Here is a 6,510-nt window from a genome sequence, read left to right on the forward strand (position 1 = left end):
GACCTCAACAAAGCCTGCCCAAAAGATAGTTTCCCGCTCCCTCGAATAGACCAAATGGTCGATGATAAGTGCACAAATTTTCACTTAAATTGTTCATAATTGCTAAATAAATTAAGTTTTAATTAAATATTTTCGTAGAATTAATTTTGTGGAAGTATTTGATTTTAATTTAATTTAATTTGTTTTGTAGGGAGATTTTAATTTAATTTAATTTGTTTTATAGGGAAATAAGACATTTGGGCCAAAACTAAAGAAAATGAAAATGAAGCCCATCAGCAGCCCAGCCGTTTGCTAGCCGAGCCAGCCGAGCCGAGCCGCGTGGGCTTCACCCGCCGTGCCACGTGGCGATCTCTGCCTTCGTCCCCCGCATTTTCCCTCACTTTCACGCGTGTTCCGTCCACGCCAAGCCCAAGTTGCGAGTTCCAGTCACGCACGCGTAAGCTAGCCCCGATTTCCTCTCCGCGTGGGACCCAGTTGTCCCCTTGCACACGCGCGCTTGGCGCGCACTGCCCGTTCCCCTGCGCGAGTCTTTTCCACGCGCGTGTCAGGCCGGTCTGCATTCCTCTCCGCGTGGGTCCCGCCATTGAGCCGTTGTCCAATCCACTCCTGCCACGTGGTCCATGTGGGACCTAGCTGTCGTCATTTCCTCCTTCCGCCTCTCACCTTGCACCACGTGTCCCATGCATAGTAACATTGCCTTCTCAGCTTGCGCCACGTGTAGTAGCTGTTGCATTCCTCAATTTTTCCGGTTTCAAGCGTTTCTGGTGGTTTTTTCTCCACCATTATCAGCCTTTACCACCAAATTGAAGCCTTGTAAATCCATTTTAATTGGATAAAACGTTTCCATTCTTTCATTGTTGTTTTTCTGCTAAGTGTTTTCTTTACATGCCCTAAGAACTCTATAAATAGGGCCATGTCAAAGTGTTTAGGTTGTTGATTTTTAGTTTAAGTTTAGACATCTTTTTTTCTTTGGTGAGGTTAGAGAGAAACCTATATGTGATGTGATCTTGAGCGGATTTTGATTCTCCATTTGTTCTCCAAAGTTTATATATTTGAGTGATTAATTTTCTTCTATCTTCTTCTAATTTCTCATATTGATATATTTTGTTGTCAACTTTTATATAAATTTAGTCATGCTCTTTTTATGTAATTGTTGCTCAATATAATTATATCGATAATATTGTTTTATGAGTAGTCTTTACTGCAATATTGCCAACGGTATATTGTCGCTTTAAGATTTCTTGTAAGAATAATTTTTACTAGTTTTCAACGTAAGAATTTTACTCACTCGAATACATTTTAATTCACATGTTCTTCAAATAATTATTTTCCAATTGTTAGTTTGGGATGTGAAACTTTCAATTGAGTAATCTCAAAGATCAAAATCCATTCAGGTGAACGAAGTATATGGAGAAATCTCGACGCCTTACCGATTTTAATTGTATAGTTTTCTCCTATATTTTTCTTACACTTAAACTTCTCAACAAAAATTCCATTCTCTTTTATTTTTACTTTATTATTTATCTCCTAAAGCTTTTTATTTGTTAATCGTTTCTTGTTCAATTTGTCACTTTCTCATGGGATCGACCGTCCTAATTGTGCTACAATTGACCGCTTGTTTTGTACACGTTTGGGCATAATCAAATTTTAGCGCCGTTGCCGGGGAGGTGCGTCAGCAGGATTGTTTAGTAGATAATTAGCCAAAGAGATAGGTACTATTAGTCTTTTTATTTATTTTATTTTCTTTTGGCACGTTTAAAAAAAATAAAAAAATAAAAAAAATCTTTGCTTTGTCATTTTAGTCTGTAAAACGTGTTGTTGTGTTATCTAGATTCTAGCTTTTTGTCACGTTGTATGTAGTTAAAACCCCTGTAGTCATTTTGTCACTTTTGTCTTTAAATAATAGTCATTTTGCTTTCTATAGTTTAGACTTCTTTTTGTCTTTTTGTCTTTTGTCTTAATCTTTATTTATTTCTTTATTTATTTTGTATTGTTTTGTTTTGTTTAGGACGTTTGAAAAGAAAAAAAAAATTTTCTACAACTGCAGCCTTTACTTTTTACATTGTCGTTTGAATCCTTTTGCCTTCTCCTTTGATTTAACTCCTCAACCTGCACTATTTAAGACGTTTCAAAAAAAAAAAAAAAAAAAAAAACTTTTTATAGCGTCATTGTTTTATTTGTTTAGTTTAGTCCGTAAGTCAAGCTTTGTCAAATACATTTGTGTTATTATGTTGTGTATTCTGTTTTCATTTTCTTTGGTTTTGTCTTTTAGTGTGTGCGTTTTGTGTTTTAGTGTTTTAGTGTGTGCGTTTCTTTGGTTTTGTCTTATAATATTTATATATATTATTATTTTGATGTTTCTGTAAAGTTTTATTAGTTTTATTTTATATTCTATATATTATAGTATTTTATTAATTAGTTTCATTAGTTTCCGTTTTTTTTTTCTTTTCACTTTCAAAAAAAAAAAAAAAAGAAGTTTGGCGTTCTTTTTATATTAATTTTATTTATATTGATTGTTTTCATTTCTATCATTTATTAGTGTTTGTTGTTTTATTTTTGCTTTTAATTTTCTGTTATAAGTAGTCTTAATTTTTAGGTTGTGACTCTTAAGTGACCAATTTAGACATTAAATTAGGACTCTTAATTTCTCATAATTTGTATAACCTTAGGTCTTAGAATAGTATTAACTTAGGATACGAATATCTAACATTTAACATTTCATAAAACACGTCATAAAATACGTCATAAAACTTAATAAATTTTTCAAGCAATTTTGTGGAAATGTTGAAAAATACAAACTAAGAGAGTTCTGTCTAGGAGGCTGGTTCCTGTTAGCGTTTTACGTCACTAGTCTTTCCTGAGAACGTTGCTCTGTCTAGGAGGTTGGTTTCTAAGGAGGTTTCGCCCCACCAATCTTTCCTGGGAGCACTCTTGGGGGTTGCGATTCGTGGTTCTACATTATTGTTTTCTTTGTTTCAAAAAAAAAAATAAAAGAAATAAAAAAATAACTTAAAATTTTTTTTAAAAAAAGTGAAACGTTTTAGGGTGAATGAATTGTTATAGAGACGAATTAGGGAGATTCGCAATAAGACCAGAGAACCCTAGTGAAGTTTCTTCTCACACGTCTAGTCCTCCCTCGACCCCAGCCTCATTAGCAGTTGCAAATCCGTTCGCAATGGCTCAAAATGAGGAGGTCCAACAGAAGACGTTGAACGATTATCTTCACCCTACACGTACGGCCACACCGTCATGCATAATGTTTCCCCCTAATATGCCGAATTTGGATTTCAAGCCGGGCATGATCCAACTCTTGCCGACCTTTCATGGGTTAGAGAGCGAGAATCCATGCGTTCATATTAAGGAGTTTGAAGAAGTAGTGGCCACTTTTCACAACCAAGCTGAAGCTGCGGATTCTGTGCGATTGAAATTCTTTCCTTTCTCTTTGAAGGACAAGGCTAAAAGCTGGCTGTATTCTCTGCGACCTAGATCTATTGGAAGTTGGGAAGAAATGACTCAGCATTTTTCAACAAGTATTTCCCTCACCATAAGACCAATGGTCTGAAGCGACAGATCTCGACCTTTACCCAGAAGGACAATGAAACTCTGTATCAAGTTTGAGAACAGTTCAAGGATCTATTAAATCAGTGTCCTCACCATGGTTACGAGAGTTGGTGCCTCGTCAGTTATTTCTACGAAAGACTAACGATTCGAGAGCGCCAATTTGTGGAGATGATGTGCAATGGTGAGTTTCTCCAAAAGGATCCCGAGGAGGCTTTTGAGTATCTCAACGAGTTAGCCGAAAAAGTCCACACTTGGACCGGACCTAGTACTACTGACAACATCAATAGGTCTCGACCGGTTGGAATCTATCAATTAAGGGAGGAGGACAACCTCAAAGCCCAAGTCGAATCTTTGACAAGGCAAATCGAGGCCCTCAAAGGCAAAGAAGGTAGAGGAATCCACATGGTCGCAAGGGCAGAGACACATGAGCCATGCTTTGTCTGTGGTGGGGTGGAACATCTAGCTAAGGATTGTCCTGCTTATGGTGAAATGAGAGGGGTTTATGAGGAGCAATGCAATACCTTAGGAGCATACAACAAACCCTTCTCTAACACATACAATCCTGGCTGGAGGAACCATCGAAACTTCAGTTTGAGAGATTCCAACCAAGCACAACCATCATGAGGACAATGGAGAACTGAGCAACAGTCGCAACCACCAAAGGCGTATTCTACACCTCAATACAATTCACATCAGCCAAGGAGTTCTCTTGAGAACACCTTGCAATCTTTCATGGAGGTGTAGAGTAAGACGAATCAGAAGTTTGAGTCACTGTTCACGCAAATGGTGGAAGAAAGTAAAGAAATGAAGAGTCAAATCATGAAACTGACTGGAGCTTTGGCTGTTCAAGAACGTGATAGGTTCCCTTCACAAACTCAGTCAAACCCAAAGGGTCAACATATGGCGCAAACCTCATGTCCTGATAATCAAAATGTTAAGGAGGTGAATGCCATCAATACTCGTAGTGGTAAGATTATGGAAGAACCGTCAAGAAGTGCCACCACTTCGAGTAGTAAGGAAGTTGTCCCTGAGAAAGATGAGCCAACAAATGTTCTGGTAAAGGTGCCTTTTCCCCAAGCTCTGCGTCCAACTGGGACAGTACCGGAACACCAAAGTGAGATCCTAGAGCACTTGACTCAAGTGAAGATTAATCTTCCCTTGCTTCATGTTATCAAGCAAGTGCCTGCTTATGCTAAGGTTATCAAGGATCTGTGCACTATCAAAAGGAAGCACCATGTCAAGAAGATAACATTCTTGACTGAATAGGTAAGCGCGGTGATCGACCAGAAAATACCACCCAAATACAAGGATCCTGGTTGTCCCACAATTTCTTGTCAGATTGGGACACATGAGTTCAGCCAAGCTTTGCTTCATCTAGGAGTGAGTGTTAACCTCATGCCATACTCTATCTACTCGCAACTTAGTCTTGGAGTAATTAAGCCCACATCTGTGGTTCTGCAGCTGGCTGATCGATCGATCAAGAAGCCTCGGGGGATAGTTGAGGATGTTTTGGTTCAAGTTGATAAGTTCTATTACCCCGTTGACTTTCTAGTCTTGGATACTCAATCCGTGGTAAGTATGGAGTCCAAGATTCCCATTATCCTCGGAAGACCTTTCTTTGCTACAGCCAATGCTCTCATCAACTGTTGGAATGGTCTGATGAAAATATCCTTTGAGCACATGACTTTGGAGGTGAATGTTTTTCATGTTGTAAAGCAACCACGTGATGATGACGAGTGTCACCAAACATTTCTAATTGACACACTCGTCTCGGAGGAGGTTCAACTGTATAGCAATTCTGATGATATTGATGATTTCCTCCGCATTTCTGAATCTGAGAGTTCCAGTCCTTGTGAGTTGCCCAACAATGTTACCATTTTTAAAGACTCACAAGGCAGAGGAACCAAGTTTTGGCAACCACGCTTTGAAGAGCTACCTTGAGAAAAAGAAAAGCCAAAACCATCCACCGAAGAGAACCCAAACCTCAAGCTGGCTCAACTACCTGAGAATCTGAAACATGTCTTCCTGGGAGTTAGTGATACCTTTCTTGTCATCATTTCATCTAAACATGACGCATTTCAAGAGCAGCGGTTAGTTGACATGCTGCGTGAACACAAATCGGCATTAGGTTGGACGATTGCTGACATTAAGAGTATTAGCCCCTTAATTTGCTCCCATCACATTAACTTGAAAGATGGGGTTAATGCACGAAGGGATCCCCAAAGGAGATTGAACCCGACGATGAAAGAGGTCGTGAAAAATGAAGTCTTGAAGCTTCTGGACACAGGAATCATCTATCCAGTCGCTGATAGTAAGTGGGTCAGTCCAACTCAGGTAGTGCCCAAGAAATCAGGGGTGACAGTGGTGGAGAATGAGAAAGGGGCTCTTGTTCCCACAAGGACTATAACGGGTTGGCGAATGTATATTGACTATCGAAAGTTGAACGTCGCCACCCGCAAGGATCACTTTCCGCTTCCATTCATCGACCAAATCCTAGAACGTTTGGCTGGTCATCCTTACTATTGCTTTCTTGATGGCTACTCAGGCTATTATCAGATCGAGATCGCATTAAAGGATCAAGATAAGACTATTTTTACTTGTCCTTTTGGTACTTATGCCTTTCGGCGTATGCCATTTGGGCTGTGTAATGCATTAACCACCTTCCAGAGGTGCATGATTAGCATTTTTAGTGACATGGTCGAGAAGTGTATGAAAGTGATCATGGATGACTTGACCGTCTTCGGCGACTCCTTCGACTCGTGCCTTCTCAACTTAGAAGCTGTTCTGACTAGATGTGATGAGAAAGGTCTCGTGCTTAACTGGGAGAAGTGTCATTTCATGGTGCCATCTGGCATAGTCTTGGGGCATGTTGTTTCTGAAAGAGGGATTGAGGTTGATCAGTCTAAAATTGAACTTATCTCAAAGTTACCCACCCCCAAGACTGTCAAA

General features: G+C 39.3%; 1 non-coding gene across 1 annotated transcript; it reads right to left on the bottom strand.

Annotated features, from left to right (window-relative positions):
- Window positions 1–3,555: 3,555 nt before the first annotated feature.
- Window positions 3,556–3,662, bottom strand: LOC112094118. Its single transcript, XR_002903371.1, has one exon. It is a non-coding gene; the product is annotated as a small nucleolar RNA R71 (small nucleolar RNA).
- Between the last annotated feature and the right edge of the window lie 2,848 nt (window positions 3,663–6,510).

This window comes from Morus notabilis, unplaced genomic scaffold (genome assembly GCF_000414095.1).
Source record: "Morus notabilis unplaced genomic scaffold, ASM41409v2 Scaffold232, whole genome shotgun sequence".
NCBI lineage: Eukaryota > Viridiplantae > Streptophyta > Magnoliopsida > Rosales > Moraceae > Morus > Morus notabilis.